This window comes from Myiozetetes cayanensis, unplaced genomic scaffold (assembly GCF_022539395.1).
Source record: "Myiozetetes cayanensis isolate MyiCay16 unplaced genomic scaffold, myiCay2020 scf5-8, whole genome shotgun sequence".
NCBI lineage: Eukaryota > Metazoa > Chordata > Aves > Passeriformes > Tyrannidae > Myiozetetes > Myiozetetes cayanensis.
Genome location: NW_026087742.1, coordinates 53,182,506 through 53,207,520, shown reverse-complemented (window position 1 = coordinate 53,207,520; position 25,015 = coordinate 53,182,506). Strand labels below are relative to the sequence as shown.

At 33.3% G+C, this 25,015-nt stretch overlaps 1 long non-coding RNA gene across 2 annotated transcripts in view; it reads left to right on the top strand.

The window, feature by feature from the left end:
- Nucleotides 1-25,015, top strand: part of LOC126649650 (uncharacterized) — a 564,626-nt gene that overhangs the window by 411,116 nt on the left and 128,495 nt on the right. The window lies entirely within an intron of this gene.

Here is a 25,015-nt window from a genome sequence, read left to right as displayed (position 1 = left end):
ATATGCACGAATATTTAAAATACACACAACTACATAAACCTAAGCAGTAATGTATAGTTATCTCTGAAAACTACTACCTTTCCATTGACCAGATATACATGGAATATAAGGAAGGTCAAACTCATAGACTGTAAATCTGAGGATGTAGACCTTTTAAATTCAATGTTTGCAATTTGCTCACATTTTTCTTGTCTGGTCACCTTATATGGTTTTGCATTCCCTGTACAAGAATGGTAACTTCTGTTCATCACTCTTGAATGACTCAGTGGGAAATAGGGCAGTATATTGCTGCAGTGGTTAAGTTTACCCTTTTTTTAAATGAAAAGGAACACATTTATTTGGATGAAGTAAGAAATCATATGGTAATAAAATAACATCAAAGAAAGAGTAAAATATTAGTTCATTATTTTCCTATTTTAATATTTTGAAAATTTTATTACCTAATTTGCTTATAGTTAATTACCTGGAAATTCAGCCAGATTTCAAACAGATAGTTTCTATGGTATTATTCTTCTTACAGGAATATATAACATGCATTCAATAATTTTAATATTTTTTTTAAATCATAAGTAATTTCCAAAATTCTTTTCATTTGTAGATATGTGTTTATACATTAGAGTTGACAGAAGATTAATCCATGCAATGAATTAGGTTGTGTGAACTTAGAAACTCCTGACCTACTCATCACAGATAGGAAAGGTGAAAGAAAACACTATGCCTAAAGCACTTTGAAAAGTGAATCAATCTTCTCAAATCCCCAAGTAGACTAGCACAGTCACTATGTCTAACCAGAAAATTGATCTTATGTGAAGATGAAATGAGTGTCTGATTGACAGGAAAGGGTTTATACAGCTTCGCAAATGTCCTCAAGAAAGAAAGGCTAATGTGCAGATTTTTTTTCCGAGGCTGCCTTTCCCAAATGCTAACAGGGGAAGAGAAATCCGTTGTACCCTCAGTACAATTCTGTAAACAGAGTTATAACTTCATCTATCATAGATACCTCAATGGCACATAATATTTCATTATGAAAGAGAACTAGCTATTATCTAGTATGTATTGTAATTTCAAAAACCTGCTATAAGTTCCTGTCTGCTGATGGCTTTTGTAAGACTCATCACAGACTAAGTTCATAAAGATTAATATTGAGAAAAATAAATATTAGTATAACAGATCTTGTGGTGAGGTATGATACAGTTTTATAACCATTTACCCCCTTATCAAATTTTAGATATGAAAAATTAATGTGGAAATATCAGCTGTGGTTGCCAGTAATGAACTTTCAAAGCAAATACTGGAACTTTATGAAAAAAAATTATATTTATAACAAGACTGTCCACTTTCCATGTGGTTCTTCAATTTTTCTTGGGTCAAGAATAGAACATTGGAGTCACTTTTGTGACTGTCCCTTCTCAGTATTTAGACCTGGAGACCATCATCATTACCAACTATTTCAGACTCTAGACTGTGAATTATTCTCAGGTAAATGAATGGGCTGTTCTGTCTCTGATGTTCTGTGCAAACTGTATATTTCACTTTCCCATGACTAAAGCAAACCCTGATCTATGTAGCACAGAACAATTTAGAACCATATTTAGAATTAAAAACAATGTGTCCAGGAAAACTGGTGTAGTTTCTTGAACCAATTAAGAGGTTAAAATTGCATCTTCCTTTAGTAGTGACAGATGTTTTATACATATTGAGCTGCAGTAATCCCATGATATTTGAATAATTAGTATATTGAACAATTTTTTTCATTGCAGCAGAGATAATAATGGGGCCCATAAGAAGGAATACTATGGAGATTTTCCTCTTGTTAACTTAAAAATTTAAAACTTAAAAATCATATATAGATACTGGTTTTGTTAAATGGGTATTACAACATAAAGAGTCATAGAAACTAAATGTGTTTTTCAACTTGTTTAATGACTCAGGACCGAATTAAGGCACATGTTGTCCTAGACTAGAGCAACTTTTCTCTAAAATGTACTGGAAGATGGCAAGATGCTCCACTAAAAATGGTTGACATGCATTTTAAAATGTTTAAATTAATATCTCTATCCGGATAAATTTGCCATAGCTGTTATCATTCTTTTGCATACAGTATTTGTAGCTATGAGATCCAAAGACAGTGGCCAGACCTTTTCTGCAGGTAAAAACACTATCTTATACAAGACCTAATATTATGGCTAGACAAAATTAGCTAAGACTTCAGAAAGGCAATGTCTTCTTCAGGACCTTATAAACAAACTACCTTCCTAAGGCCTTCAAAAGTAGAGTAACCTTTATGTACAAACTTGCTTCTAAATACTCCCACAGGTAGCAGTTTTAAAATTTGTTATCATCCTTGCAGCCTATAATAACACCTATTCTGCCCCTCAAATCATGTAGTGTCTCGTATAGACTGTCTTTTACTTATTCCATATAATACAAAGTATTCTACACAGTCTTCTTCCTACTGGTTGCTTTGTCATGTTAGCTGGGGTTCTTCACTGTGAATATCAAGTATCTCTCAGTGTCATGATAAGGAATATGGTTTTCTGTATTTTTGGTTTGGTTTGATTTTAATTTGTTCAGAATTAGGTCCAGAAGCTCATCTGATTCACTGTTAAAAATTGAAACATTGTGGATTTCTGTCCTTCAAATAAGAATTTACAACTGCTTTATTTATATATGGCTCTAAACTTCTACATTCTGAAATTATTAAAATACTTTACCAAGTTAAATTACTCTTCAGATATTTTTAAATTAATTATAAATGTAGGACTACTGAGAGTCCTGTGTTTTTTTCTTTTCTTTGTTTATTTTGATTTGTTGGTGCTTTTTTTCCCCTTTTTTCTCTGTGTGTTTTGATTGCTTTGGAATTCACAGCACATTTGAGCACAATATTCCACAGACACATTTTAACTCACTGGCTATTTCTGAAACTCTTACAGACAAATCCAGATTTGAATGCAACTCTCTGGGCACCAGATGCATAATTTAGCAATCGTATTTTGTATTTGCTGCAGCATAACCTTGACATCTGTATGCATAAAGTTTGTTAGATTTTACACATACTGTAATATCTAGCAGTAGATATTTATGAATTAATTTACCACTGAAGTCCATGTAACTATCTCTTTTTTTTACTCTTATGCATATTAATAATGATTCATGACAAGTATTTTTATTATCATCAAGAATTAAAATCAAGGATATTTTTCTAACTTATATTAGATGTATTTTTTCCCTCAAAAGAATTTGTTTCTGTTTGTTGTCACTTAGTACCTTATGTGCGTATATTTTCATTAAGGTTTCATTTTCACGTAGAGTTAGTGTGTGCAGTTTAAACATTTATTTGTGGACTGTTTTTCTTTTATATTCCTCCTTTCACCTGAAGAAATCCCCACAAGATGCACATGACTTTAGAATGATAAACTGCAACTTGTAGTAGATCTTCCCTAAATTAAACTTAAACCCAAGATTCACAAGAAGTAAGTGAGGACAGAAAAGAGTACAAAGTCTTAATCTGCAAAGGAGAATATAACTCACTTGACATGTAGTATCCTACTTGGATGTCAACAGATGGTTTCAAACTGTAGCAAAGGTTGAATTTCTTTGACATTTGAAGCACAGTGGTCTTTAACATCTGCTGTCTCCTGATGTGTACTTGACAGCTCATTTCAGCAGGGGATACACAACATCATATTGGCATTTTTTTCCAGCTTGTACAGCTGGGAATAACCTGGCCCACAAAGAATCATATGTTTTAAAGCATTTAGATACACCATCTTATTTCATATATATTTTTCACCTGTTTCAGCAACTTCTAACATTTAAAATTAGAGGTCTACTCTGCCATAGGAAAAAAAACTTGCTTATGCAATAGCATGTTCTTTTCCATCACTCAAAAATAGTTGAACTAAATACTGATTTTCTTGTATAAATGTCAGTATTTTAATAGAAAATTAGTTAAGCAGTGACATTGATGGAAGTAAATAATTCTGACAGAAAATATAGTTAAAATATATTTTATTGAATGATGTATTTAATTCTATACTATTGTTGCAGTTAACTTATCCTTTTTTTTCTTATTATCATAAAAGTGAGAATCCAAGTAAAAGGATTTTGCAAAAGACTTGTTAAAGAATCACCAAATGTATCGACCAGAAAGTAAGTTTTAACATGAATATGTGAAAGTGCAACTTTAACAGAGTTCTATGGCAAGATTCACTCTGCTGCTTACTACACAGGCAAAACATACATAGGAAAACTGGATGAGAATGATTTACATGGAGACTGGGGATACAAAAGAGTAAAGGTGCAAGGGGCATTGGTACTAAAACATAAATGTGCAAAAGGGTTTAGCAGCACCTAATGATTGAAAATTTAGCATTTATAAAGTGATTCAACAGGATTTGCTACAATTATAATAAAGAATTAATTATAGATTTATAACAGCAACATTGATACCATTATCTATTCACATGCATTGACATAGGCAAAGAGATTTACACACCCATATCTATGTGTGTAAAGGTACATATAAAAAATTTCCCTTGGATTTAGTGAAATACATCAAATCTCTCAGTGTTTCTCCCCAGGCAAGAGAGATCATGTGTGTGAGGAGGGTATCAGCCTGGGCCTCGTGGTCAGCGACAGCCATATGAGTATTTCAGACTTCAGAGTCTGCAAGCTCTGAGAGGCATCCAACTCAGAGGGAGGTCCTGGCATAGCCTGCTGTGGTCCAGGGGAGCTTAAAAGGTCTCCCTTAGGACTACTGTTTATAGGTTACAAGAGGACTGGCTTTATTTCTTCCTTCCTTCCCATACTTGCTATAACCCAAGTTGATAACTGCTGGACTTTTCTTCCCAAGAAGTCTGGTAACAATGGTACTGTTTCACTTGGGCTATGTTTCAGGTAAATGATTTACCAAGGCTATCTTGGTAACTTATCCTTGGTTGCAATTTTGGCTGGGCAATTGATGTTCCTGTTACAGTCAGAATTGTTCCCACTTCTATGATGAAAGAACTGCTGATATAGTCAAGGGTGCCTCACCACCCAACTGGTAGAATAAAGGGTGCTTTACCAGTCAGCTTGTGCAGTCAAGACTTATCAGGAACACTTGAGACTGTAGAACAGCTCCAAGGAGGGGCAGAGGGAGAGAATCCACCACCACAAAGGAGATACATAGAAGCTTCCGATATCTTCTCAACACAGAAAATAATATTTGTTAAAATGTGGGGTTTAGCTGTGAACATTTATTATTATTTTTTAGGCATGTGCAACAAGCAATTTAATGTCTTAAAACAACTTTATTAAGATGGAGATACATTGAATCCATTACTTTGCTCCCTGTTTCCTTTTCCTTGCCAAAACAAAGACTGCCATTCCTCAAGGAGGGTTGGGTCAGTGAGTTGAAATAAATGACAGAACAGTACTAAGTATTTATTAATTTCTGCAAGAAACATATCCCAACTGTGAGATCTCAAATTTCTTTGTTAAATGATGACAGACATCCCGCATGTAGGGTTTTACTTTGAGGTTGCCTTCAGATGATCCAAGACTGCTCTGACATTTTCTGCCACCTCCGCTTACTGATACAACCAAAAACTTTATGTGGTGAATGGGAAAAAAATGAGTTTTATTATATTTTATTTTTCTTCCTCCAATCAAGAATAAAAGAAACAGAGAAAATGTTGGTTAACAGATGTTACTTTTGACTACTACCCTGATCTTCAGCATCATCGAATTCCTTTAAGTAGCTTCTCTGTTCTGAAGAATTCCTGGTTTTCACTTTGGCTAAATTTACTGATATTTATGATTACTATTATTCATAGTTTTCAATGATGCTTCCCTAAAATAATCAGTAAGATTTTATAGGATAAGCTGTATAAACACATCTGACATAGGAACCTTAACAGGGGAAGACAAATTTCTGGGTTTTTTTAGCTATAAAGTTCTTACAAATGAATCAAGTCTTTAAAAATAATTTCAGTCTCCTTTTTCAATCCTGGAATTAACACCCAGTGGATTAACTTATTTACTTCAAGGCAAATTCACTGAAGAATTTTCATATGAAATTGGCCACGGCAGAAGACGTCCACCTATAGGTCTTCTGTCATACTCTTGTATCATTTGTCTTAGTCATCCTGAGTCATTACAGATAACACTAAACATCAGTGTGAGAGTAACTCAATTAAGCCAAAAGAACAACCAAGGGAGGCTAAAAGTGGACGAATCTTCCTGATAAGTGATTAAATTCAATGGACACCTATTAAATCCAAGGGATATCTAGTAACCCAAGGTGCCTGAGCAACCTTCTACCCTTAGAAATGATGTGATTTTTGAGAACACATTGAAAACTACTGTATTAAAATAAACTGTGCTCTGAAATGTATGATCTTACAACTCTTTGAACTCTGATGCTGGTTAAGGTTCCTGGGTCTCCTTGATTTATTAGTAGAGACACACCTCAAAGAGCCTCTGTATTCAATCTGTCCATAGAATTTTATGGTACTGCATGTATACAGAATAACACCTCATCACATGAACAATACATGAAGCCTGTTTAGTATTTATTGCCTGTTGATGGTGGCATCAGTATGAAACTGGTACTCATGCTCAGTTACGTGCATGATCATTTTGTTAGTGCATGGGCTTTTTCAAAAGATCTAATCTCTGTGAACAGTCTTCACCATAAGGAATAATAGAAATATTTAATTTTGTCTGTATAGGTTACAAAAAAATGTCATTCAAACAATGTCATCGCCAATCCATGACTTTCTATTGTCTGCCTTTGAACACACTGAATAGTTGTCTAGTTCCTATGCAGATACTTTAGCAAATCTAAAATATCAGCTCTTACATTCCCTCAGAAAGATTTTTACAAATAAAGTAAAATAAAGACTCTCATCTAGTCATATCAGGATTGTTTATCTTTATGATTATTATATACATAATCTTCAGGCATGGAATAAATCAAATGTGCTGTCTTTGAGCTCATTGTGTCCACATCAGAGTTTTTACCCTCAGGCTTTCAATCCTGGCTTACACAGTTTTTTACATGGATGAATACAGTTCGTGAACTGATGCATGGTTCATTCCTCAATTTCCAAATAATTCCTTTTCTATAAGCTATATTTATAATGGTCAGGAGTTTAAACTATAAATATTACAGAACCCTAAGTAAAATTTTGAGTCTATTTTATAAATTCCTTAATTTTTCAGGGCAATAGTCCAGTAAAATGTAGCAAAATTTGCTTCGGATGGTAAGAGCCTTAGAAATAAGAAGCAACTTCCCTGTTTATAAAATATTTAAATATCAATAAGGCAGGACTATTTATTTTGTATAAAGTATTTGAACATCTTTATAAAGAGCTAACACACAACAAATAATTAACTACAAGATTAACTTGAACCATATAAAAAGCCCTGAAATCTTTATAGCAAAGAACTTAGACCATTAAATGACAAGTTTGAAAACTGACAGCTCTGGTTTATGTGCTGTTCTGTTTCTGTTGAAGACATATATATATATATATATATATATAAATGAAATATTGATATGTGGATCTTCTGTTTGTGCCTCAACTATCTTACTATTTTAAATCACCTTAAGTGGATGAGAGTATTCAAGGAATAAATGTTTCCTCTGCAATAATTCCCACAAACTTTTAATATCTCTTTAATAAAAGACTTTTTTACCACACACTTCCTTCTGGGAGTCTGTGGGGCTGAATTTTCTCACTAATGTATTCTTAGCACTCAGACCCCTGTCTATAGTGATAGAATGCTACTATATTTTTATGGGGAGGTAATCAATTCATGGTAAATGTCACTACATCAAAATAGTCTGTTGTCTGACTTATGTAATTTATCGAAGAGATGGGAACCTTTAGTATTTCCAAATGTGAACAAAAAAATTATATCACTACAGGCACCAGGGGTATAATACAATGAATCACATCACACATCTGATAGATACATTCAGAGTTGTTTGAAATTGCCAAATTGTTTCAATCACAGACATAATAGCTATCTCTTGTGACAGAATTTTAGAGAATTTAGGTTTGTATGGCTTGTCATTATCTCTTACTACTTAATGCTTGAATTTTAGAACTGGAATGAGGAAAATTCTTCTAATGTGCATTTGTAATATGATGGGATGTGACTTCTGTATCACATATATGTCTTTATCCAAGTAGATTTCTCAGAAATGATGATATGATTAAATTCAAATATTTTTTAAGTATTTGATTGTCAAAAACAAGTTTCCAGTTTACTCTTGTCCTTTTTAACTTAAAAATAAAAACAGATTTTTTTTCTTGTTTGTTTAAACTGTATTACACTTGCTTTTCTGAAAATCTTTTTAGGTTTTCCGAGACTTTGTGAACTAGAAATTTTAAATATTATTTCCTTCCTTTAAAGATTATGAATAATGCAGAATACTACTTCTCTATCAACGCAGAATTACTTTGTATGTGAAAAGAGATATTACCCATAATATCTTTTTCCCCCCCTTAAAGGAAAGGTGAAGTTTACAGTCCACAAATTAGCCTATACTGTATTAGTTGCAGTCAAAACTACCCTATATTCTTAATAAATAAACAATTGAGAAAAGACCTGAGCTCAAAGAGATTCACAGAACTGGTAAAATAAGAAGTGAAATTAATCTGACTGTAGGTTAGTTGTTCAGAAAGAGTTTACCTACACAGTACATAGAATGGAAGACTCACACGGGTCTACTGGCCTGTGCTGTCTAAGATTAGATAAAGTCTAACTACCTGAAGCCAGTTGATATGATCTTGCCTTAGATATCCAAATGTACATTCTGCTAACTGTAGTTTACTTATGAAGTTAGTTATGAGGGAAGAAACTAAAGTCTGCAATAATTAGTGGCAAGCTCTGTACAGCGCAAACTTTTAAATCAAATGCTACAACCTGAACACCACTGAAGTGCCATTACTAAAGCAAAGAAACATCAGAGACAAAGCAGACAGAACCAAAAATACCTCTGACAGATCATAGACAATGGCACATTCTGCATATAATAAATTGTCCTTTTTCCAGTTTTATTATTTATAGTGTCAGGGAATAAACCAGACAAGACAGAATAAAACATGGGGATCCAAAACGATAACATTGGCTGGAACTCCTATTTGAAGGATACACCACTGCCATCCTCCATCATTGACCTGTATTCCTATTTTTTAAGAATTTTTTCATGTCCTGAAAAGTAATCATTGAATTGAAGTTGAAAAATTTATGATGTTACAGCCAATAGAAGTAGTGATATCCCTGAGCACTTCTATGGAATTTTGAACTGTTCTTTAGACATAGTTCAATTGCAGGAGTGGAAGAGAAGAGAGTTTTATAAACAAATTACATTAGTACTGCCAAAATGGTGCATGTAGTTTACTCTGTGGATGAGGCCAGCCACCAGTTTTCTGATTACCTCTTTGTGAAAAAAGGTAGTGCTTAGAACTACATCAGAAAGCTAACACATCAGTATTATCTTAAAATTCCATAATGTCTAACTAGAATTATTACAAACCAAAATACTCACAGGAGTAAGTTAAAAAAAATACAGATATAAATATATAATGGATATTTATAATATCTAAAATATGGGTTTGAATTATTTTCATGTGGTCTACCTTAAGTAGCTTCAATTTATTTAATTCTCTATGATTTTAATATAAAAATAAATCTTTCTCATGTTTGTTTTTCTCTCTGATTCCATGAAAGGACTGAGTTAAAATAAATAAATAAATAAATAAATAAATAAATAAATAGAGTAAGTGAAAACAAAGAGTGAATGAAATGTAGGTTTGGTGTCTCAAGTTTATCCAAACAGAGTAGCACAAAAATCACATTATCTGCATCTATAATTTGCCTTCAGAATGAATTAAGCTTTAAAGTACACTTTTGACAAAGTCCCAAAATAAATTAGTTTTTAAATTTTAAGTTTGTCTGTTGAAAGTCTTCAATCTCTATTATCTTTTTCTTACTGGGGAATTCTGAAAGAGTGGTACAAGCTAGACAAGTGAAGATGACAGGCATATAACATAATTTAATATTTACTGGCAGATGTGCCTGCACTTCGAAATCTAAAATAGGATTGCACTTGGTAAGGTTTGTGCATGCAAGAGAAGGTTATTAAACAATTTTTTTTTCTCTGAAATGTAATTTCTGACTATTTCTGCTTTTTTCATTTTCTAAAAAGAGTAATATTTTTTGCTTATGGCATGCTAATCTAAAAGTGAATTTATGAAAAATACAAATATTTCCACAAAGGACATGTTTCCGAAGCTTGTAGTTATCGTGCAAGCACTTTCTCCTTCAGTCCTTTGCTTACTCTGCTGAAATAGTCTTGCAGGTAGAAGAAAATTTTAAGGAAATTGCTCCACAACAGTTTTGATCATGAAAAGAAAAACTTCCAAGTGAGGATAGTTCAGGGATGTGATACCTGTGGTTAAAATAATTCTATTTAGTTGCTCCTCATGAAAAATTCTTCCAAACATTTCCAGCAAAACATGACTTCTAGTCATCTTAGCAGGACTTCATTTTGACAATGAAAAAATATGCTACAGGATTTTTTTTTATATCACTCAGATATTTCTCAAAGTAATGTGAGCTGCTGGATAAAAAAATATGCACAATAAGGAGGATGTATTCCCTTCAGTTTATTTTACTATTCTGCTGATGTGCCTTTCAGCACAGATACTGGTTTCTTAGTTCACCTTTCACATCTATTTCATGTAGTTTTCACCTCAGCTTAGAGGATTTTCATTCAAGTGTTAACCTGAACTGACCCTTTTGAACTTGCATGATTTCACTATCAGAGCATAAGACAAAAAACTTTTTGAAACTGTAACATAGAATTCAGTTTCATTTATGCACTATAGATTTTTGTTTAATTTCCTTGTCTATTCCTTGCTTGAATCGCCACATTAAGATAAAAATGCAGTCATAAGTCAAAACCAAACCGTAAACTCCTACATCATTAGAAGATTATGTATTATGAAAACTTCATGTTGTTTATTTCAGTAGAGAAAGACTAAAGAAAGTGGGACTGTATTCATACATATTGTATGTTCCATCTGTTGGTTATTTCGTATTGTTTAATTGATGAGTCTAAGGGGTTAACTCAAGCAGAAGCTGACAGCATATACTGGGAGAGGATGAGTTGACAGCAGCTGTTCCAGCAAATACCTGAGACAATGCAGAAAACTAAATGCTTTGAAAGTCTATTCCTGCCCTCCTGCTGAGCTGTCAAACTGGTTTGATCAAGCTCCAGTCACAGGTGCAAACAGAAAGATTTTCATTAACTTTATAAAGGGACACACTTCCTAAAGCTGGTCTCAAACCTTAGCTGAAACCAAACTTTCACACCTGAGATCTTAGGATAATTTTGGCCTGTGTAAGTGTTCAGGTAAAACAGACATGCAATAAACCTTGTATTGTATTGTAACTTCATTTTTAGTTATTATTTCCATTTTAAATTCAAACAGTGTTTTATTTGACAAAGGTTGTTTCAAATCACTGTATTAACCAATTCATTACAGCTCTGAGAAAGCTCACAGGTCTTAAAGCTATTTAGATCTATTCATTAATCACATAAAGGTCAGATTAATGATAGAAGATAAAAATACAGATAAAGAAACAGATAAAAACACTGTCCTGCAAGTCTTGACTTGGATAGAGGTCAAAAATACAACTAGATCTTTTATCTTAACAAGGCTGACCCACACGTGAATAATAACAAGACAAGGAATTATGTCAGAGAATAGAAGAATGTTCTTCTAACTAGTGAGTAAACTGAGAACAGATATACTTGTATATCAACTTCACATTCAATGAAAGAAAATTTCAAGCACTAGGAGACCTGTATTAATAAGACTTCTCACCACATAAAAAACATGGTTAATATATGATGTGTAGTTTTATTCTAGAAAAGAAAAATCTTTGCTGCTGAAGCATTCTTAAAATATACCTGTAGTTCTCAGATGGCTGCTTGCTTAGCAATTTGTAATGTTTAGTAGTGTAACACTGAACTTGTAAATACATCCTTTACTGTCTTTTTCTTCCCTCATTCAACCTTGAGAGAGCTACAAGGGTATATTCTATTTGGTGACAGTGGGATTCATCCAATCAAAAACAGATATCTAAAGTAGAAATGTTTATGTCTGAAATAATCATTCCAGACTCCCTGTATATTTAATAGAGAGGAAAAAATTACTTTTAGGGTGTGATTTATACTTCTAAGGTATATTTTATTTTTTTAACATGAGTGTGTAAAGTAGGAGAGAATAAGTCCATGTTAATGCCCAAGACAGCTTCCAGTGACTATGGCACAGAGAAAGAAATTAGCATGTTGATGTCAGGAGAGTTGCAGGGTGTTAAAATCTGTGTAAAAGCTTTAAAAAGCATTTTAAGGTCCTGAGAGGCTCTGTCTGTGAGGGGAAGTTATAAAGCCACCATGTGCTAGCCTAGTGCACCCAGAGGCCTGGGATCTCAGGTTAATCTCTGTCCATTGACCTGGACAGAGGTCAGTGGACAAAGTTGCTGTTTTCCCATTTAAAGGTTTGTCCATGGCAGAGGCATACATGCTCGTACTCACACACCTGGCTCACAAGCACCCCAGTACTCATAGATCTCTCAAATATGAATATGGGCTCTCAGACTACTTCAAAACAATGCATGGACCCTGAGAACACTTACCTAGTCAGATTTGAGTTTTCCCAGAAGCAGACTTTCTTCCCACTTGTCTGCTAGTCCAGCTTGAAATTTACTGCTGAATGACACATATTTGTACACATACACAGGAATAAAACCACTAGGAGAAAAATATGTGCTCTGGTCCCTACAGCTGCTGGACATAAACTTTTCAGTACTCACAGATGAGATAAATTGCACAGAAAAATATTTAAGATTTAATGAGAAAGTGGGACAGATCACAGTTATCAGGTGTAAGGCTCAGTCTACAAGCACACTGATTTGTGCCTGCTCACTTTTGATCAGCTGTTTATATTCTTTCTCCTCCCTATTTTCCCACACTTCCTACCTGATCTGCCCTGATTTCCCCTTTACCCAGCTCTGGTTCTCCCATTAATGGGTTTTGCATAGTTCCACAAGCCCCTTGTGGTAGCCCATGATAAGTGTAGCAGAGTCCTATAGGTACCCCTTCAGCATCCCATGATATTCATGCAAGTTTTGTTTCCCCTTTCTTATCAGTTACTAAGTTCAGGTCAACTCCCTTCAAGGCTATGCCTGAGTGTTTTCTTAATTGCTCATCAGTCAGCCAGAGAAAAGTTCTGGTCTTTGTTATTGTCTCTGTTATCACCTGCTCCTTAGGTTTGTGTGCCTGTGTGTTTCATTTATCACTTTCTTAGTTATTTGTTATTTATTTTATACTGAATAGTCCTTAAGTAGGTAACTTAATGAACCACATGCTCTCAAGTTCCACATTTCCTTACACTGCACAGATTGATTTTCTAGTGCCATCTGATCCTTATTCTAGTTCTTATCTTTATTGGACATTTACTGGAATATGCTCTGGTTCCCATTTGAGATGTTAGTCCATGGACTATGAGACTTTTTTGGTTGTTGTTTTTCAAATGGAAAAAGTATTCTGTAATATTCTGCATGCTTAGCTCTTTCAGACCTCATAATATGGTTTTGGTTCATTCTTAGATGTCATGAGCACATGTAATTTGGAATTGACTGGAAGGTTCACACAATCAGCAGGCAACAGATAAGTCAGAAAAAGTAGTCTAGTGCTGACAGGCAGCTAAAAGAGGTCACTCTAAGAGAAGTGTCACCAACAAGAAAGCAAGTGCAACTGGGAATGAAAATAATTATGTGTTTTTAAAAGACAATTATCTTTGTTATTTCTATTGAAGTTATTGTACACACTTTTTGGATTTTGCACCGTTTTTAATTTTTTAGTAATCCTAGCAACAGAATCTCTAGGAAATTGTTTCTTCTTGCTTAGACTCTTAATTTTTAACTGTTGAGCACTGCATTTACATCATCCCACATGCTGGGGTGGATTTTTTTGAGTTTATGACAAAACAATAATTTTCCTAGTAAGTAGTTGGAAGGAATTTATGTGCCATAATTTCAAAAGCACAGTTCTTATCTCATTTGCAATAACCAGTCTGAACATTAATGCTTAGTTCTGGCTTTGTTTTCTGATTGCTCTTCATTCAGCTTACTCGTAACCCTGTGGGTTTCAGACAAATTTTGATTAATATATACAGGCCTACTTGATGGTAATCTTGCCTTTGGATTAAAGCAATATGAACATTGCACTGAATGACAGTCAGGAAAACATAGGTTGAAATGAAGATGATGATGCCACTAAAAGGAGGGAACAACATCTTATGAAAGCTAGGAAAATTTCTGGAGAGTTTGTCCTGTTATTCTGACTATTGCTGGTAAAATAAATTAGAGTGGTGAGATAAAATTCTTCACAGCCTTACAGTAATCTTTATCCAAACCTCTGCTTTGATGACAGTATCAGAAGTAACTAATCTAGGTTTCCATAAATCTGCCATATGATATTTTTCTTTTTGCATGAAGCATAAAAGGATCTATTTTTGCCTCAAGCAACTCCTACTTTATTAATATATAACATTAGTTCTTGTGTTTTCCTTCTATCTACCTTTCTACAACATTGAGCTCTACAATACTTTACTGTACCCACAGACTATGTATTCAGATCAGAATTAAAGTAGGTGCAGAATGAAGTTTCTCTCCTTGTTGTACTAGCATGTAAATCACCTCAGAAATTCTATTTGCAATCTAAAAATACACAGTACATATTCCAGCTAATCTTAAAAATATTTTGGAAACTTGTAATTGAAGGAGAAAGACTTGATTGTCAAGAAACTGATACAGAACTCTAACAATTAGCTGATTTTCTAACCTCAAAGATATGAAAAATTATGAGAAGAAAACTCTTGGAAGGTTTTTCAGAACCCATGCTAATATAGGTCAGAAACCATTCAAATGACATGCCCAAACTTATTTATAATCAATTTATGACAATTTCTTCTGGTTAAATATTATCTTTAAATAAGTCTTCATTCCCCTACTACCTTTTTTTCCCCTACTTTAATATGGACACAGTTAATATTCCCTTTTTTTGTATTCTTTGTTTTGTTAGGTCAGTACAGGCCTTTTTGACATGTTCTTCATTCTATTTCTTGAAATCCCTTCTCTTCATTATTCTCAAAGCCTTTCTCAACACCTGTCACCCTCATGGACTCTTGGAGAACATATCACTGTCCAACAAAGTTAGTGTCACCACCTGTCACAAAACACGATTTGGCAATTTTACATATAAAATATTGTACATAGCTTCAGTTGCAAACCAAACAAATTATTTTGTCATTATTTGATATTAACAGCTTCAGTTACAGAACCAGAACAAATTCAGTAAGAACAACCTTCTTATGATTAAGATACTAGAGTGTTTATTTTTTCTTTTTAAGACCTGCGGTATGTACCTGCAGAAAAAAAAATATGTTAAATTCCTCATTTTTATATTTCAATGAAATGAATTTGTATCTGTGTGAAATGGAAGTATGATCATTTTAGAACAAAGAAAGAGTAAGCAAAATAAATATGTCTTGAATGACAAGATTTGGACAGACAAGAAGCTATGAAAAAGTCAGTAAAGAATATGAAATAAATATCAAATATAAATAAAAATTAAATAGAAAAATAAATACAAACTATTTAATGCATGAAAAATATATTTGTGTAACTATGAGAAAAAACCAATAATTTAATTATAATTGGAGATTTTCAAAGTCTAATTCAGTGCATATTTTTACAGATTTGAAAGTGAAAATATGGTGAACTAAAATCATTACCTGTGAAATTAGACATTTTGTTGTTAAAGGGTGCAAAATTAATACTGGTAATGATAGAAATTATATTCGAAATCTTTTGATGCAATATTATACCAAACAATAATGTTCATCAGGATTAACTGACCTACAAGGAGGGTGGCATACAAACTATATATTGCTATATTAGTGGCATCATCCACTGTATGTTAATGAGAGATTCCTTCATTGTCCTTTTGTAATTTTCACAGTATCTTTTAATAGGCAAGAATAGAATCTCTTAGTAAGCTGGATAGCTTTTTACTTTACCTGAGTTATATACTTAACTAAGACTTAGCACTCAGCACCTAAGTTTTAAAACTAAGTTATATTAATGAAAAGCACAATAAAGCTCAACAAAGAAATCTAAATGTACATGTTTGAATGAAGAAATTTAAATGAACTCATGTTTTAGCAGAAATACTGTGTTTTGGTTTAATCATATTCATCCTGAAGTTTAAAATAAGTATTTATAAAATCTTTATTATTCTTCATCTTTAAAAATAATTGGTTAAACAATAATTTGGAAATATTCAAACCAGCTTGTAATGACAAATATAAAAAAAATTAAAAGAAATGTTTCTTAGTGGGAGACCCATAGATGTTAATTTGAAAAAAGGTTTAACAGTGACTGATACAGCAGTTCCAACATGATTTCCTTGGTTCTGGATATCTTTTCAAATGACAAAATAGGGGTTTTCTGCAGAATTTTCACTACAATATCAAAAATAATTCATACTATTTATAGTCCACAAAAGAATATATAACTAGTAACTAATTTTGTAAGTAAAAATGTCTAATATGTGGTCCAAAACTAATTAGCAATGCAGTATTTCTTCCAGTAGAAGTTCTCCATTGTAGTGATTCAGCTTCCTTTTTAATCTGTGTGCTAAATTAGGAAGCCTTCAAAACATTTCATACTGAGATGCCATTATGCAGTTTATGTTAATGTAAAAATAAAAATGATTTGCAAGGAAATGGTTTCAAAAATTTAATAACCTATATTTAAAAGGATAGTCATTTTTATGGCTTGCACCAAGTTCAGAGTTAAGGCATCTACTGCAATTACTTATATGGTTGCGTATCAGTGATGCTTCAAATACAATCACCTAGGTCTCTAAAACATTAAAAATATTTTGTTAGTACATTCAGTATCAGGAATTTTATAATCCTACTACTCTAAGCTAAAAGGATAAAAGAAAATAATCCCCTACTAACATTTCCTACAAATAAGAAATGACCACGTGGTGAATAATCTCCTCAGGAAACTGTGCTGACACAAAAAAAATCACAACTTATGTGTTTCAGGTGCTGCAGTAGAGATTCCCCTACAGGCCAGTGGTGCAGACCATGGTGAGGCAACACATGGAGGTCCACAGGGGAGAGGAGATAGATCCACTCGCAGCCCTTGAAGGACCCCACACCAGAGCAGGTGAATGCCCAAAGGAGGTTCTAAGGCCTTGAGAGGCCCACTCTGCAGCAGAGATGTTTAAAAAAATTGCAGAAAAATTAAAAAAGCTGACTTGGTTGCCTTCATCTCATATAAACTGCCTATGCTGCATTTTATGACAATGTCTGCATACATATTCTTAAAAAAGTTTTAGAAATGAAGTGAATCATGCTTTTTTTCTCTACCAAAAAGCACTATGCATTGCATCATTACCTCTAACGATAACTTTTCCTGACTTAGAGCTCCTGAACAATTTTAGTACACTGCTGAGTTTTCAGTTGTCATGGTCTAACTTCACAAGCAGAATACAGATACCATAATTCCCAACTAAGCATCAGTAGTTCTTCAGAGTCTCTATTTAAATTTAGCAACAGGAAGCATGTAGTAAGTTGAAGTATATATAAAGAGCTGTGTGTCAGTGTTTCTACCTTGGAAATGGTTATTTCTGGCTTTAAAGCTAATGAAATTTAGCATTATTTGAAAAACAAGTCTTCCCTTAAAAATATTCAAATTAATTAATTTCTTCCCTAGTTCCCAACTTTGTCAGCTGAAGTCCTTGTTTTCTGCTTAGAATTGTCACAAAAAAACCAAATCATAACAAAAACCAACCAACCAACCAAAAACAAAAACTAAACCCCAAAAGAACAACTCCAAATAAACAAACAAACAAAAATAACCAAAAAAATCCAATGAAAAATCCTACAATCCAATTAACAAAGTAAAAGTAAACCTCAAATTATCTAACCATTTGTCGCGGTTGAGGCAGGATAGTGACATGGTTTCAGGATACCAGCTTGCTTTATTGCAACAGTGCAGCTACTTATACAGTTCTGGGTGACACTTGTACACACAGCATTGGTTTACCACTAGCATAACAGCTCATGATTGGAATAGCCACACATGTCCGGACACAATAGGTCAGCATTCCTGACAGGAAACCCATTCTGTGTTACAGTCCTTACTGTCCATGGCTGACCCTCTACCAAGTGTAGAAGTTCCACCTTTGGTATTTCAACTTACAGAGATGCCCAGAACCAGCTGGGCTCCCCCACAGCCATTTATGTCTTGAGATACTTTTCGAGAGGCAGAATATGACAGTTCAAAACCTTCCAAGAACAGGTTTGAATGCAGAGGTATACAATAGGCTATAACATTTTTAAAATGTACATGCATCTTTGTGTAGATAAAAAAGTAGATGTCTTTGAAATTACTGGAAATAACAAAAATGTTATTATTTGTGTCTTCCAGTGTTCTCGTCTTGGCTTATTACTCTCTTAAAGAGTTTGTACGTTTCAGAGTGGCTTTCAAAGTAAATATGTGATAGATATCTTTGTCAAAAAAAGCAGCTTGATTCTATGTTCCAGTTATATAGGTCAGCATTTATGGTCCCTCGATATCTGGGACCATAAGGGCTCTCTCAGCAATCCCAGGGAACAGATTGGCTATATAAACAGCACCAAACCAACACACGCAGAAAAAGAGAAACCCCGCTGCCTCATTATATTTCCTGCAGCTGCATGGGCTGTCTTGTGCCTCGCTTATAGTTTTGTAGGGAGTAATCATATACAGAACACCTGGGGTGACATGTAATTACAGAATGATTGTGTGGAAAAATGTGGGTCTATTCAAATTTCTCAGGGGTTACAGACAGCTGGTTCCTTTTAATTCTTACAACAGCATGTGTTCTGTAACAGCTGGAGATGCATTTTTGTATTCAGCCTCATTTGATGGATTGATCATGAGGCAGGTGATCAGCAATTTCTGTAATCCAAACTCTGCCACTAAGTTACTGTTAGACCATCCAGGGTCAGATCCAGATAAACTATCTGAACATCCAAAGACTGACCTAGGTAGAATATGGACATTTTTGTCCAGAACTCCCATTTTGAAATCCATGTTAATCCTGAGTAGTTCCAGAAGCATCCCAGTACAAAAACTACGGAGGGTTTCTGTTTTGTTATATTTCTGTCATAAAGTTCAAGAGAAAGTTATTCATAGTTTATCTGTCATCTTCAATTCGTTCCTCATATTTAAAGATGACAAAAAATTATAAAAATTACTGTACTTGCTGAAATATCAATCCCATTGAACTCTTGAATTGTTACACTCCAAGAGAAAAAAAAAAATTGCTTTAACAATGCAGTGGTACTATTGGTGGTTTCTGAAATATGACTACAGGAGAAAGCTATTTTGAACTATTTTTATCCATAATCGTCTATCTTTTCTGCCTGGGGGAATGAAGTTGCATATCTTCCTTTCCTTTCTCTTCTCTCCTACTTCCAGTAAAGCAAAGTTATGCCCTATCCATCAGATCACAGGCTTACTGAAAATAATTCTAGATTTTCCAATCTACAGAGCAAGAAAAATTGAATATGATTAGAACTTAATAGTTTTTTCTTTTTAATGAGAACACCAGAGTCTCTTCTTTGACATCAAAAATTGCATATTTATCTTATTCAATGACTACTTAATATCAAAAGCCTGAATATAGTCATCAAAACCTAATATCTCTTCTTCCCAGTACATGTCTGAATCACTTCAACTACTAAATCACATTATCTTAAGTCTAATAAAGTATTACATTTTTTTACTAATTTCTATACTGTGAGCAGATTTTATTGAAAGAGAAAATGTTGTCTTCTTGTTCTTCCTCCGTTATGGAAAATGAGACCTTGAAACTTTATTGGATAAAGAAGATGATGACTGGATATTTTTCAACATTTATTGTAAAGGAAGTCCAGGAACTGAGCAACACAGTACATAGCTGCAGGTTTATAACCCTAGCAGTACAATCCAGAGACCTATTTCATAGGAATAAATTTGCATATTGCATTCTTTATTTTCTAGAGAGCAAAGTCATTTAGGGAGAAGTCCAAAAATCCCACATAAGCATGCAAAGTGCCATTCAGTTCATACTTTTGTGCACAGTGCAACAAAATAGTTCCCAAAATAGTTCGGAAAACAAAGCAAAAAATGAACATCAGAAAGCAAGAACAAAACACTGAATAGCAGCTGTCCCCCAAAAGCCTAAATGCTTCAGAGTACACGGTTGCAATATCTTTTATATAACGCTATCTGAGAGATATGACCATTTCAGAAGGGCTGAATATGTTGGTCCTTTTTTTATTCCTAACTGAGGTAGGATTTAAAAAATTAGGTATCAGTATATTCATATCCTACTAAGACCTTAATCCAGTATTTGTATTCACCCAATTGGGTACACATAAATCACAGAAAGAAACAAAAAGAAACAAATCAAGTTTAAGTAACAACAGCCAAAGACATGTTCTGCATAAAAAGAAAAAAAGGTGTAGAGGATCAGGTGATGCTGCTCCCAAAATGTGCTATTTGACTTAGTGAGTGTTCAGGAGACAGAAGGCCTGTATCAAATGGTGATTTTAATAGAAAGAATTTCAAATATAGATGAGAGTAGTAGAGGTGGGAGTGGTCCTTCTATTGAAGTAGTACAAGACCTCAAAAGTTTAAAGACAAATGAATCTTCCCTAAAGACCAATGAGATAAGGTCTGTGGATAGGGGAGGCCTTCGTCCTTGGCACACACTATTATTTTACATTCCAAGGGGATGTGTTACTATTGCTGAGTGGTATTTGCCACATTACCAGCCTTACCTGGTTTTTATTCAGGCGTTTTTCTTTTTTTCCCTCCATCAAATATTTAAACACTTAACTTTACATTCACAAAGTGAATGTTCTACCTTGAATTTCAATAGTGTCACTTTACTCACAAAAGTATTCTGAGTGTTCTCCTTCACCTAAGATAATGTTTAGTGCTAAAAAATTTTGAAGCTGTTTGCATTTCCAAGAGGCAACACTGTAGAATTTAATTATGTGTTAGAATGTGTTAGATGGACACCTTTGCACACAAAGTCTTCACTCCGAAGAGTTCTGAAACGTTCAACTCTCAATGTCTAACATTACTCTAGTGTTGTGTTTTGATATTACCTTAAGTTAACCAGTTTTACCTTAAAAGCTAACCAGATATTAACTTAAGCCAAATGTTTCTGTAGAATTTTATATAGTAGAATGGCAGTATTTATCTATCTGAAAAGCAGAAAAAATGTAATTGAAAGGAAGAATTCAAGACAGTTGTTATACAAGAAACACTTAATTTAACTTCAAAATAGAATTTACACCATACTAGATTGGATCATTACTTTCTATAAAGAGATGACTAATGTGAACTTCTTTACATCTACACATATCTCCTAATAGAAGAAAAATACTCTTGTTAAATTACATTTAAACACTTTTAAAAAATGTTTATATCTTTTTAAGGGAACAATATTTTAAAAGTTTGGCAGGGACTGCAGATGTACCTCATACAGGTGTCTGTAAGACTAATTTCATGGTCCAAATAATGTCATTAGACTACAAATAAAGTGCAACTCTTCTCTTTGTATGGATGTTCATAATTATTTTTACAGAATATTATAGAACCATCCTAACTGATGTGAAACTTTCCTTTAAACTTAAACCGGAACAACAAATTTTGCTATGATATTCTATTTTGTTTTAATATTGATTTAAATAGAGTGCCTTAATGCACAAGCCTAATGCTATAAGATATTTTAGATTTCTTTATTTTCAACATAAAGGGATAAATGAATAATAAGAGATGAATAAATGAATAAATGAAAATTTCTTGAATAAAGAGAATAACCTGCTGACAGAACTTGGGCTAACCATTTAAATGTCCAACAGAAGATACTGTGGGACCAAATTCTGAACAGCTAAGAGAAAAATATTTTTCTTCAAGTTATTTGAAAGGTATGTATTCTTTAACTAGAAACACAAAGCTAAATCGAGATGTATCTTCAATCGAAGGAGTGATAGTGGCCATCTTGGTGGCTTTTGCTGAACTCACTCCATATTGTAGATGCCCATCTTACATTGGGCAGCCCAAAACAGGGTACAGTATCTAGAATGGATCTGCCAAGTGCTGAGTGGAAAGGTGGGTGATCATTTGCCTCGATCTACTGGTTGTGTTTCTGTTCACACAGCCTGGGAGGCTCTTGAGCTTTCCTGCTGCCATGGCACATTGCTGGCTCACATTCAGCCACTGTCCCACAGGCCTTTTATATAGGGCCCTACTATAACCAGGCAATCTCCTGCCTATTTCGCTATAAGAAGATCTTTCTTCCCTGGGGCAGGACCTTGCTGTTGAAGTCTACAAGGCTCCTGGTAGTCCAAATGAGATCTGACTTAAAGGTATTGGTATCTAATTTTCTTTAAATCCACATATGTATAAAGAAGAATGGAATTAATATCACAAAACCTTTCTAATGACTTCTGTGATAATTACTATTTACTCAGTAAATGATCTGATTGTGGAAATGTGGTAGTATAATCCTTCTTACCATTTATGTAATTTAATTGAAAGAATCTAAAGCTTTTGGAAATATCTGTATAATCTACTGATACATTACTTTTAACATCAGGAAGGCAAAAGCTGAATTTTCCATCAAATATTTATTTCTATCATTAAAATTTCTGTCTTGGACAGTATCATAATATTTTCTCTTCCCGGAGGTGTTTGCTCATGTTTGGACATAATCTAGCATTCAGTGAGCTACTTACCAGTTCTCATTATTTCCATAGAGAAGATGTTAAATTTATCAATAGGACAGAAGCAATTTTCATGGGCCTGAAGCTTTATATACAAACATTCACAATAGCATACCCAAGTGATTTTGTCTTTCAAATTCACTACAGGTTTATTGCTATTGTCTGACTTATGATCTGAATTCAGCTTCAAGTGTTCACAGAAGTTCAAGAAAATATTTAAATACTGTTCTTGAAAACATGAAAGTGAAACATAATATAACCATGCTTAAACCTAAATATGCACTTAAATTTGAAGCAAAGGAAAGTTTTTTATGATCCACTGCAGATAAAACAATATCCTTGACTCAAGAAATTCAAGGATTAAGGTAGATATTTGTAATAATTCAAAAAATCACTTTTGATATTAACATTTTAATATCGACTGTAGCAATATAAAAACTTTATTTAAAAAAAAAAGTTCTATAATTATAGGTTTCCCAGTTTTTAAATTATTTTACTTTCGTTATTCTCAGAAGTGCACATTTCATAAAGTCAAGGAAAAATATTTGTATGATAATATAGCTATTATTAGTGTTGGGATGCTTACCCCCCCCCCCAAAAAAAAACAACCCAAACCAAAACACAACACCCTATTTAAATCCTTTCAGATTTTCAACTTTTATGAATGCTTCAATGATTATACTTTTTTCAAATTAAAATATTTAGAAGATTTTCATAGTTTTGCACATTCTTATGATTTTAGTTCCTCTTGTTAAAAGCACTTCAATGTTTATATGAAATCATAGCTATTTTATAGACACTTACGTTTCTGTGTTTACGAGTTAAAGGCCATAAAACAGAAACTGGAATTGAAGAGTAGAAATTCTATTCTAATATAGGTAGATTAAAATGGTTATGAAAGTAAATCTAAAGAATCATATTCTTTAAAAGTAAATTGACCAAAATAATAACACTGCTCTAGTATTGGATTTTTTATCAGATTATCAATTGTGTTGCAGCAATAGTTTCATTGCAGGTAAGACTGAGATGGATTTCTAGATGAAGATAAGAGTTAATATTTATTTTGTATAAAATACATTTATATGCACAGTTTGTTTGCTTGTATTGTAGCAGGAAACTTTGAGGTCTGGTTTAGTTTCTGACCCATCAACTTCTAATCATGGATTTTTTTAAAAGCATCTTATCAGAAATCTTGGTGATACCTAATTGGGAAATTTCAGAATCTTCTGAAGGAGCATTACTTTATCTAAAATGCTGATTCTACTGAGTTAATTGTATGTCAATTGCTTTGGGTCTTTAGTTTGAAATCAGGGGTTCCAAGTCTAGATGAAGATAAGTAAGATAAGTAACAGGATTCTCAGAAACAAGCAGTTCAAACCAAAGAACAATATCTTTTCTCTGTCATCTATTAATGCTATATTATTATTATTATTATTATTATTATTATTCTAAGGCCAAAAGAAACAAAATTGTTGCTGTTTCAGACTGGATTATTGTAATTTACTATTCATACACTTAATTTATTTTTTTTCCCCCAGCAGTTCTTTTCATATAAAATGGTTCTGTTATTTCTGGTCATTGATTTGACCCAATGCAAGTTAGCAAGCAAGTTAACACTGGAGCAGATTAATAGTTAAACTGTATCAGTGACCATGTTTAGAAAATTTTCTTTGATAAATATATGCAAGGTCAAATGAATGCAGATGAAACTTAGTCAGCTGTGGCTCAGTTTTCCAGAGATACACAGAGTAACAAAGCATCTTATGATTTTTAAGTACGCAGTGAGAGAACCCCAAATTTAGAGATCCTAAATGTAAAAGTCAAAATATGAAAACTCTAAGCTCTCTGGTCTATTGGGTTTACATTCAAAACGAATATTTACTACTGTGCTTTAAGTGATATATGCAATAAATAGATCTATTTCAAGGACCAGTAGTCCTCTATATATCCAACACATATTCACATAACAATATAATAATTATGTAAATAACAGAGTAAAATCAAATAAAGTATAATCATTCTTAATTGCAGATAAAAGACTATAAAAGCTAAATAAAAAAATCATCATGTGTCAGTTAAATTTGCCTGAAAAGTGGTTA